Raw genomic sequence first — 12,328 nt, forward strand, 5'->3', positions numbered from 1 at the left:
ATCTTCAGCCGCTGCAGTTTGGCCTTCTCCTGTCCAAGGGCCACGGACAGTTCTTCCATAGTCTCCCTCAAGGAGTGGAGCTCGTCGGAGCCTTGTGCAGAGACGGCCTGGACTCTCTCAGACAACTACCTCTGAAGGCGGACAACCTCGTCGGTCGCTGTCTTGAGTTTCCTTCGGTAGTCGTCTACCTGCCCGCACCAGCCGACTCGGTAGGCATTGTAGTTCACCTTAGCATCCTGCAGCTGCTTCTGAAGGTCAGAGAATTTCTTCGACCAGTCTCGATCGCGGTCGGCCTGAGTTGTGAGCCAGGATGAGCTCCCTTCCAACTGGCCGATCTTCTCCCGTGCAGCCGCCAGCTCGACCTCAAGGGAGCTGATCTTGGAAGCCTGAGTCCAAAATCGATCGCTGGCACGTTTTCGAAGTTTCTCAAGCTCCTTCACGAAGTCAGCCTTCCTCCGAGTGATGAAGCCCTTTTTGTGGAGGTCCTAAAAGCGAGCAGCCTCCGCAGTGACTTTCGAATGGCTCTTTCTCAGTCGGTGAAGTTCGTCATCCAGCTTCTTTGATTTTTTTATCAAGTGACGAACTTTTCTTCTGAGGTCTCGGATCATCGACTTCAGAGGAATCCCCTGTGGTAGGGGAAGAGCTTCAGCGGGGCACTATTGTTGGAAGACAAGAGAGCCACAACACAAATCAGTGCCAGAAAATAAAAGAGAAGAAAAAGAATGCAGAGTAAAAAAGAGGAGCCCTCTGTAAAGAAAAATCCGATTCATTGATTAAATAGTTCTTAAGTACAAGAGAACGAGAAAATGTTGCAACAAAGAAAAAAAAAGAAAGAATACAAAATTAGAGGTTTCGGACCTCTGGGGCAGAAGTGGGGGAGCTCGGCACCTCCGAAAGGTCGGCCGTGGCAGCCGCGGAAATCGAGGAAGTCTCAGCTGGAGAAAGATCGACAGCAGCTTCAAAAGGCCCGGCTTCGCCATCGGACACCTCATCCAGGAAGCCGAGGTCCAGCTCGAAAAACTTCCTGACCACCTTCTCTTGGCAGAGCTCAAAGCCCTTGATGAAGGCGGCCTAGCCGAACTCGACCTTCAGATCCCTCATCTCGGAGGAGGTTTTGAACTCCTCCACTTCCGGACCATTGCCTCCGAGACCAGGGTCGGGATCTATGCCTTCAACTCGAAGACCTCGGCCTCTGCTTTCTTTCTCTCCTCCTCCAAGGTGGCTCTCAAGTCTGCCAAGGTCTGCCCCTCCTTCTGCAGTGCCTCTTGGAGACTCACGACTTCGGCAATCTTCTCCTTGAGGTGGGCGACCTCGGCCAGGCGACCTTCCTCCACCTGGGCGGCCTCCTTCCTAGCATCATTCATCGCCTCGATGTTGGCGATGAGCTAGTGTCCAATCTGCAAGAGCGGTCAGGGAGTCAATATAAAAGTCAAAGAATAAGCAAAGTAAAGAGGCGAGAAGAAAGAGTAAATTGACCCACCTCGAGAAAGGATCCCAGACCCGCTGCTCAGGATTGGCGTGAACGATCCTGTGGACAACCTCGGGCAGGATGCACCCATTGACCAATCTCTTTATTAGATCCCTATTGTTGAAGGGATTCTCCCCCGAATCTTCTTCAGAGCCATCGGCCCCCTCGATGGCAGCCTTGCTGCTGCAGCTCTTGCGGGCCAATGTCTTCTTTCTCCTTCTCCGTTCGGGCCCTGGTGCCTCCTCGGGTTGGGCCTCTGGATCGGGAACCTCGGCCGGGGGGCTCCTTGAAGAGGCCCGAGGGACTGCGGGCTCGACGTCGGAGGAAGCGTCGACGGCAATGGCCGCTTGGGCAGGCACGGTCGGGCTGGTCTCTTCCGCCCTTGCCCTCTTCGCCGCCCCCGAGGATGCTGCACCTTTCCTTTTGTGGGTCTTGAGACCCTGGGCTAGCATTTGAGCTGCGTCAGCATCCATATCTGCAGCGAATGAGGATCGACATAGCTTAACAAAAGAGCAAGAAAAAAGGAGAAGCAAAAAAAAAATAAAATAAAAAAATATATATATATATATACCGACAGGGTTGAGAGGGCTTAGGCCGATATTAAACAAGAGTTGTTCCTTCAGGAGGTTGGAGAGAAGAGGGGCTGGATAAGCCTCGAGTTTATTAGAGGCTTCAAGGTCATCTTGTCCCAGGCTAGAAGCCCGACGGACGGAATCCCTTAGGGAGCCCCAGGGAGACAACCCCAACTCCAAGGTCGGGCATCGGATGTAGAAGTACCTCTCCTTCTAGTTGTGGATAGAAGAGGGGGTACCTTTCAGCAACCCCTTTCTACCGAACTGAGAGAAGAAGTACCACCAGTCCTTTGCTGAGGGATGACACTTGAAGGTATAAAAATTCCTAAACAAAGAAAGGGTTGGCCGAACTTCAGCTAAACTACAGAGGAAAAAAAATTCTATCAGAAATCTAAAGGAGTTCGACGCTACAGAAACTAAAGAAATATTTAAAAAGTGAAAAAGAGCAATAACAAAAGGTGGAAGCAGAAGTCGAAGCTCGGTGCGGAAAGTTTCTTGGTATAAACAGAAGCAGTCGGGAGGAGGAGAGCTAGCCCAGCCAGTCGGCCCGGGAAGCTCCAGCTCGTACTCCGGAGGAACTCCGCACTGAATCCTAATCAGAGAGAGTTCCTCCAGAGTCAGAGAACTGAGGATGATGTCTGGTACAAAGATCAAATGAGGTTCATCTATAGAACTGAGATTTTGGGGGGCTGGAACGGACGGACTCCCTGAACTGCTGGAGGAGGAAGTGTTGGAGGATATTTTGAATCAAGTGAAAACCCTAAAAATCTCAAAAAATTTGAAAAAAATAAGAAATGGGATGCTCGTGGAAAACTGAACAAGCAAAATGTAAAGGAGAAAATATGAAAGAAGAACAGCAAGAAAAAAAAAAAATATAGGGGGAGAGTTTTGGAACTAACCTAGGCTGGTTTGAAGGATGCAGAGATGCAGAGATGGGGACGACTCGAAGAACGCCTAAGACCGAGAAGGATGCTGGGGAAGAATGGAACTCTCAAGAAGAAGGAGGGATCGAAGAAACTTTCAGGCAAAGTGAGACCCCTGAAGGAGGGAGGCGGGTTTAAATAAGCGATGAGGTCCAGTGCAGTAATGATTGCGGATCTCCTTTGGCCGATCTACAACCACCACGTGTCCCACTCACCATGGTAGGCAGCTGAAAGTGACTGACAGCTGACAGAACTATTATTGTGCTGTACCTAGAGCAACGCTCCAGCGAAAATCTCAAAAAAATCTTTTCAGATCGCCTCGATTCGAAAAGGCTCCAGCACCAGCGCGCCAAATGCCAAAATATTTGGAAACAATCGAGTACGAAAATCGAAGGAGGCAACTTCGACTGTGAAAATTTTTCTGTACTTCCTTCATTTGAAATCCGAACTCGAAAGTAGGAGGATTGGTGTTGGGAATAAAATACCCCCAGCCGAAGTTTGTAAAAGGCCGACCCTCCCTGGGCTCTTCTGGCTTCCGACCTTATGCTGTGTCTCTCTCTGAACTCCTCCGACCGTCCGAGCTCCCATAATACCATCCGGACTTCTCCGATAATGAGCTCCTCCATTCATCTACCGGGCTGCTCCAAACGCTTTCCGAGCTTCTCCGATAGCAGGACTTCTGCAGTAACCAGACTCCATCCAAGTTTCTACGATGGTCGACCACCTTCCGGATTTCATCCGAGCTAATTTCACCCGAGCTCCTACAAGAGCCGGATCCCAGCAGAACTTCTACAGTGGATGGATTCCAGATGAATTTCTACAACGGACGGGCTACGCCGGTCGAATCTCTACTCTAGACTTCTATCACAAGCAAAATTCATCCGAGCTCCTACAAGAATCGGACTCCATCCAAACTTCTACAGTGGATGAATCACAGACGAACTTCTACGACAGATAGGCTCCACCGGATCTCTACTCCGAACTTCTTTCGGACCTCGTCAATGACTGAGCTTCTCCAGCAGTGGGACTTCTATAATAAGAAGTCTCCATCCGAGCTTCCATGACAACTAATCTTCAGTCGAGCTTCTACAATAAACAGACTTCATCCAGACTCTTACGAGAGTCAGACTCTGTCTGAACTTCTACAGCAGAACCGTATCCCGGACTCCTCTAACGTTCGACCTTCCACGGTGTCCTTAAGACTCCTCCAGCGGACGAACCTCCACAATGCCATCCGAACTCCACTGTCGGTCGACCCTCTGTCGGATTCCTCATGAAACCAGACTTCTTCAACAGAAAGTCTCCATCCAAGCTTCTACAGCAGATGACTTTCGCCTGCAGCATCAGCACCCAAGGCACCCGACAATAGTGGACTCGTCAGCAACCTCGAAAATATCTGAGCTTCTCCTGGATTACTGAGACAGAGAACCATTCCGCTCTATCAGACATCCCGTTCAAGCTTCAGCCGTCAGGCCCAAACTCTCTGGCAAGTCACGATAATGGCCACTATCCTACTCCACTCTCTGTAACGGATTCTACGTGGCTCCACCACTTTCTGGCAAGTCGCGACAACGGATACCACTCCACTCTCCATAACAAACTCCATGTGACCCTGAACGGCCCCCTGACGCCACTACTCTCCATAACAAACTCCGCGTGGCCCTGAACGGCCTACTACCAGGCGGTTACAGACATCGCTGTCAATCAGTTACGCTCTCCGTCTATAAAAAGAGACCTCCAGATATGTTCTTCTCTAAGCTCTAAACTCTATCTTGAAACTCTGCTAAAATCTCATTTGAGTGCTCCATTTCTGTTGAGGCAGAGTACTGACTTGAGCATCGGAGGATCTTGTCGGAGCACCCCCAACTCTGGTTTAGACTTCTCTTGCAGGTTCTGACGGCGGATGTGATCCCCTCAATAACTCTAGCTTCTCCGGCATCGGTGAAATTCTGCATCAATAAATTTCAAATTAAAATCTTATTTAAGATCAAATCTTTCACTAAGCTCGATCAAAATCATCAAAAGAAAGCCTTTCACTATGCTAATTTTAGAAAGATAACTTTAAGAGAGAAAAATCTATCAACAGAGAGAAAATTTTAGAGAGAAAAAGTAGAAAGAGAAAATTCAACATTCTAGAGAGAGAAAATAAGGGTTTAGGCTGAAGGGAGAGAGAGAAGAGAGAGAAACTCTCTCTCATTTTTTTTTCTTTCCTTTTTTCTTTTCTTTTTCTTTTTTTTCTTCACGGGAGAACAGAGGACCACACGCATCCTCTCTCTTCCCCTTCTTCTTTCATGGAACAGGGGGCTCTTGCTCCCCCTTGTTCCCGATGAGAAGACCCAACCCCCTAGCCAACCACCACTCATGCCAGTGGGGCAGTCCCCGATGACCCCTTGCCAGCCAATTTTGGTGATCGACGGTGGCAAACGACATCGAAGAACATAGCGAAACAACAGTGGAATAGAATCAAAAAAGCCAAAAAATTTTTCAAGAATTTTTCAATAAAAAAATCAGCATAAATTCAAGCTTAAAATCCTATAAAAGATTGAAAGAGAAGGATTGAAGAGATTTACCTAGCTTTTGATGGGTTTTAATATGATCTCCGATGGCCAAAGCAAGGAAGAACCACCAGTGAACAGGGAGAAATCAAGGGATCTTGACGGCGATTTGTGTGGAAAAAAATCTAAAAAGTTGAATCCTTTAAATAGATTTCTATCTGGGAGGTTTTAGGGTTTAATTTCAACTTATATTCTATCCAGTATTTGGATTGGATTGGGAGAAGAACTTCATGAGTTCTTTCGGTTCCACGCCCACCACCCATAGCCTAGCACGTGCAGGGCACGTGCTGGCTCCAAAATTTCTCTTTATTTATTTATTTATTTTATTGCTTTGAAATTTGTGTGATTGAGAGTTGGGGTATTAATTCTTTCCTCCTAAAAAAATAATTCATCTTCAAATTTTTTTTTACCTATCACCACTATATTGGAAGCCTGTGCATTCTGTTGAGTAAGTGCATAAACTCTTCTCTGGATTTTAAAAATCTGCCCACCACCCTTGTTTTGTCCATCATAAGTTCTTTGGCCAAATTGATTTTCAATGCTTAGCAGGCAGTTAGCAATTTTATGATCCATTTGACCATATTTGAAACAAGCACCTGTATTCCAACGGCAATCCTTATTAGCATGATTTCTGCCACATCTGGAGCACCGCTCACCATCAATCTATTGAGTCTTAATATCTGTTATTCTCTTAGCTAAACTTTTGGTATTTTTACTATTCTACCCTTGTGTATCATTTGATCTCGCTCTCTTTGTTTGCTTCCTTTCTCTTTCCACATATTCTTCATTGACTTCTCTTTCAATTATCAGTGCTTTGTTTATCACATCTGCATAAGTATTCAATTCATACGGAACCATTTGTTTTTGGATTTTTGTTTTCAGCCCCATCTCAAACTTATGAACTCATTTTTGCTCACCATCCGCTAATCTCAGAGCAAATTTTGCTAATTCTATAAATTTTGCTTCATATTCGATCACACTCATATCTCTTTATTTTAGATAAATAAACTCTTGCTCTTTCTGGATCCTTATACTTCGAGAAAAATACTGATCGTAGAATGCAATTCAAAATCTCTCCCAGATAAGTATTTCACCATCTTGTTCATACTTATGCTGTAATCGCTGACACCAGTTGTACGCTTCTCCTTATAGTAAATAAGCTGTATATCGAATCTTTTCTTCATCATGGCACTCTTGGACAGCGAAAGCTTTTTCCATCTCCATTATCCAGCTATCAGCCTCCAAAGGTTCAGTAGTCTCCTTGAAGGCTAGAGGAGCTAGCTTTTTAAATTCTGAAATATTGTTCTGTTGCACTGACTGCTCTCCATGTTATTGTGGTGGATGCTGATGTTGTTGTGCATCTCATTGTATTTGCTATTGTTCAAGCATTTATTGCTATATTTATTGTTGCATCTGCACTATTCTAATTAGGGTTTGCATTAACTGAGCCATGTTCGATTCCTGACGTACTCTCAAAGTAGTCCCAATAGGATCTACGACTCCCTCCTCCTGAGGGGTGCCACTAATCAGATGGAGAGTGCTACCATCCTGTGGCTGCGATGTCTCTCTTACAGTTCCTTGAGTAGTTCTTGTCATTCGACGGGGAGGCATAATAACCTATGTAGTAGTAAAACCTTATTAGATTCATTTATCTATTTGTTATGATAGATTTGTTATGATACTCATACTTTAACATCCCAATATTCATGATGTCTATCCATCTACACACTCATACTATGTTTAATTCTTATTAAAAAATATGTTCTAAAGCTAATCATTTGATGATTGCGCTAATTATAAATGTAAATGAATTGATAAATAATAAAAATTATTTGGCTATTTTCATTACAAGGTTACATCTTCTAACGAACTCTGATGTTGTGATGAAGTTCTTAAGATTACTTTATCGATAAAAGAGATTTTATCGCATAGTCCTTAAACTGGTTTGCGATCAAATAGTACACTATTATTAGGATGATAGCAATATCAAGTGTAGATCATTATGTACCATATGCATTGGTTGTCCTCATAACCAAATGATGTGGAGACACTGATATGGCATGCAGGTAAGATTAGGAGTATATCCTCATTGAACGTAACCAACTATGGAGCACTCTGCTGTCAAGGATAGCTTGCGAAGGGTATGGGTATAAGTGTCTCTCCAACCTGAGATCACCATGGTGACTTGCAAGTAATTTACTGTACTTTGGTATCAGACTATCTGAGTTTCTAATTAAGTGATGAAAGATTACTAGATGCAGTCAAGTACTTATCAAGTCAGTGCGTGAGTCAAGATGGGATTGACCCCTCCGAATTAGGAGTTAATGTATCAATGTATTTCAATTTAACAAAATCTGAGCTCAGATAATCCATGTGATGAATTTGAAAGATTGGAATACAATATGAATGACTTATCTCGGATTGACAGTTAAATCTTAGGTTGTCCTTAAGCATTAGGGTTAAAGAAATAAATTATATGGTAACCATATGCCAGTGGGTTCTAGAATGTTGTTTCGCCATCATTTGACCTATCCGAACATCGGATCACCATTGCTAGATGGTTACATCGATTGATTCAGAAATATATTTCTGTGCTATCGACTTAGGTTTGAACCTATAGGGTCACACTCAAAAGAAATTTCTGACTGATCAGATGGTTGATCAACGATTGAGAATCATTCAAGAGCTTAATCGTCAATTTGATTAATGATTAATCTTATGCAAAAATTATAATAAATTTATTCACTAAGTGTTAAAAATTAATAAAAGATTAATTAGCAATTAGATTATTGATTAGCTTAATTTGATTAAGCAAAGAGGATTAAATAAAATCTAATTGAATTAGATTCAATTAGGTTTGATCCGATTAGGCTATAAGATGACCTAATCGCTAAGGAAGAATTATCTTTGATTTGATCAGGATTTTAGTTCAATTAATTTTTAATTTGATTAAAAATTTATGAACCTAATTAGATTAGATTTTATTTATTTTATTTGGGCTAAACTGATTTGGTTTGAATTCAAATAAAGAAATTAAGAGTCCATATTGCATTGGAATCTTCTCCCTTGCGTCACCAATTTTCAATGCCCACTTTTCATCACGCCAAGAAAGTTTTTGCATGTGATTTCTTCATGCCAAAAGCTCTTTCCCTTCTCTTTCTCACATCCAAAATTAGATGAGATTTGGTTTTATTTGGTATGTTCAAATGTGATTTGAAATTGGATACCTTATGGATAATGTTTGACATTATCTACAACTTTGCCGCCACTTGCTTTTTATTCCTTTGTTTTGTGTGACAACATGGGAATTTCTCATGGTGAGAAATCAAATGTGATTTGGTTTTACCATGAAAAATATGAAAAGAGGCATCCCATGCTTGTTTTGGCATAGATTAGTGAAGGGAGGCGACATCTCTTGGAAGAGTCCAAGATCTCTAGGACTCTTCATCCCAACCTTATTACACACTAGTAAAAGGGGCTTATTATTTCTTTCATGTGTGTAAGATAGAAAAGAAGGAGTTCTTTATGTTGAGGAGGTTTTGGGGCATGGGTTCATGGAGAAAAAGAAGAGTAGAGTCCTTCTTTGGGTGAGCGCAATCCTAGTTTTCTAGGGTTTCTTTCTTTTCGTTTGGGAGAGAGAAAAAGAAAAGAAGAAAATTATTTTCTTTTCCATCTTTCTTTCACCTCTTCATCTCCTCCAGAAGTTTATATTCAATCTCTAAAAAAATTTTAGAGATTTGAAGAAAGGATCTGAATCAGCCAAAAAGATGGTCTTCGCGTGAGCTAGCACTCCTGAGAAGATCGATTAGATCGGAGCTTCAAGTGAACTTTTTATAGAGATTGAATGCATGTGTGGCTGCGAGCAACTAGTAGGGATCATCTTCATCATATCTTTCAACAGCGATGATCATCGACCCATGCTCAGATATCAAGTTTTAAACTTAGATAGGTGTAAATTTGATCTACTGCTTACATCCATGCGTGCAGATTTTATCATGTGATTATTTTAGATTTTATATGCAACATATCATATCATAGATCCTAGAGTAGGTTGATTTGATAATTTGATCATATACATGTTAGATTAATATGATTAATCTAATTATCTTCTACTGTATTTTATTTCAAAAAAGTTTTGAAATACATGCATGAAATCATTTACGTTTTCCAACAGTAGTATAAGAGCACTAGGTTCATTATGACATGCTATATGTACATATTAAATCTAAATTTTAATTTTATTTAGATTTGATATGTGATATCTTAGATCTGAATTTGATTAATGGTTGATCACACAGACTAATATAAGGTTGTCCTACTATAGGATTTACCCCTTATAGTAAACAGATTATCCTAGTTTGTGCTGATCTTTTATAAAATTTAATTTCATGTATTACATATGATGTTTATGATTTGATTTGAATGTGTCTAAAGTTATGATCTGATCTGATGTAATTTAAATTAGATCTAAATTCAAGCATATGATATATGATTAGATTAGATGATTCGATTAGTAAGTACTTGGATTGGATTGATCACCAGACCGTCCGGTCATAGGAGCAAGAAGAATTTTAAGACCTTCTCTTTCCATTCAATGGAGTACTCTTATGGCATGTAGGGGTGCCATGTGATTAAATCTCATGAAGAAAAATATGAAAGGAAGAACTTATTTTTCTGTAAAATCTTAGATCTTGAAACCCTAGGTTTGTTGTATGTGATATAAAGTTGTATGAAAAACAAAACATCTAATCTATATGATTAAAATTATTTTAATCATCAAAAAATAAAATTTTGAATTATAAAAAATTTAAATATGATCTAAAAGATGTTTATGATTGATTTTAATTTAAAATTATGCAAGATTTTCATATCTGAAACTCCTTAAATCATGCTCGCATAATTACTGAGCTGACCTAATTTTGAACTAAGTTGACCCAGTCTCTTTGTGTAGCTAGCTTGATGTTGATTGAGCCAACTTAATTTTAGAATCAAAAATTTTTATATAAAATTTATTATAAATTATTTATAAAATAAAAAATTAAAATTATTTCAAACCTAAATCAAAATCTATGTTGATGCTGAAACTTTATTAAAAATTAAGTGTAGAATCGATTAGATCTAAAATTATGATTTAAGATCTAATGACATTGCATAAAATATGGGGGTATGGGTTAGCTCAAATTAGATTCTCTTAATTGGGTTAGACCTAAGGTTAGAATCAAAGAGTTAATGGATCATGTAGAGAAATTGATTAAATCTAACCAAATATTAAATTAAATTAAATTAGAGTTTCTCTAGAATCAATACAATAGTTGTAAATGATCAAGTCCATATCTTTGATTAGACCAAATGGACCTTAATTGTAGCTCAGTGGTTGAATCTGAATCATTAAGCTTGTCAAATCAAAACTAATTAATCAATTGATGTCTAAGATAAGTTTGGTATTTCGATCGATGGTTTGTAATTAGGAGTAGCTTACCTAATCATTTCGATGGTATCTAAGGCAAGTTTAGCAGACCCTCCCATTGATCTCACTTATCTGGCCAATTTGATGAATTATATCTTGATTAGACCGCTAAGTGATTCAAGCTAATCCATGCCATTAAGGTTGATCAGTGTAACTGATCTAGGTGCCATTTCAACTAGCATGATCCTAATCCAATTCAATGACTTAGTAAAGTCAGTAGGAGGATTGTGGTTTACTGGTTGATCTCTTCTCTTTTTTCAATTCATAAATTAAATTTTTTAAACTATTAGGTCCCTAAAATGAGATAGTTATGGTGATAACTAAATCATAGCCTCCCATTAAGTTAGGTGATAATGGGTCTATTGGTATAATGATCATTGGAGGCTCAAAGGCCTGGTGCTCATCTACTGTTGGAATTATCATTCATAATATGATGATTAGTCGAGTCTCTCTGTCAAGTGGTCAGGTTAGCCAGCCAAAGTTGGGCCTAATTATTTGGTAGTTGATTTGTAAGTATGATCATGTTAATGGTTGGACCTAACCAGGGCTTGCAGAAAAGATTAAAGTCAATTAAAAAGTTACTTGGGACTAAATTAATTATTAAAAATTATTTATTAAAATAATTGATTAAGAACCTACCTATAGATGTACATAGGTGAGCCGGCCAAAGTCGGACTCGTGTGCAGTTTGTGTGAATTCTAGTACCCGCAAAGAAATTAGAGTAATTCCTCGGATTGAAGGTAGAAGCTACCAATTCGACTAAAATAATAAGAGAACTTTTAGACTAAAGTCTAAGTCTTTAGGCTCAATCAATTCATAAACATAGAGGTCTTGTATTTTTCTTTCAGTTATGGCCAAATGTCTGTTGCTCTGTTCACTATTTGATAGTGATTTATTTATAGGACGTAATTTTAATAGATGGTATCGAAAGTTGTAAATAGTTCTAGAGCATGAATGGATCCTAAATATGACTATGGATCCAGCACCTGAAGTTTCTATGTCCAACACATATGATATGATTAAAGGCACTTATCAGAAGTGGCCAAATGATCATATCACCATGTGGTATTTTTGAGAGTAGCAAAGAACAACGAATTTAGTTGTAAATTTGATGATGCTCAGTAGGAGGAAATCCTTCAAATGTTGAAGGAGTTCTTTTGTACCTTTGAAGATGTGTCTTCAGTGGGACAACAATCCTTTGAGAAAAAAAAAAGAAGGTGCAAAAAAGTCATGCTTGGACTGAAGAGCCCAAACTAACAAAAGAGTCTAAGGTTAACCTAGTTTGACAGAGTCTCTTGATCCGAACAGGCTAAGGAAGAGAAATTAACAAAGGATTGCTAAAC

The sequence above is a fragment of the Elaeis guineensis genome, chromosome 5, assembly GCF_000442705.2.
Source record: "Elaeis guineensis isolate ETL-2024a chromosome 5, EG11, whole genome shotgun sequence".
Taxonomy (NCBI): Eukaryota; Viridiplantae; Streptophyta; class Magnoliopsida; order Arecales; family Arecaceae; genus Elaeis; species Elaeis guineensis.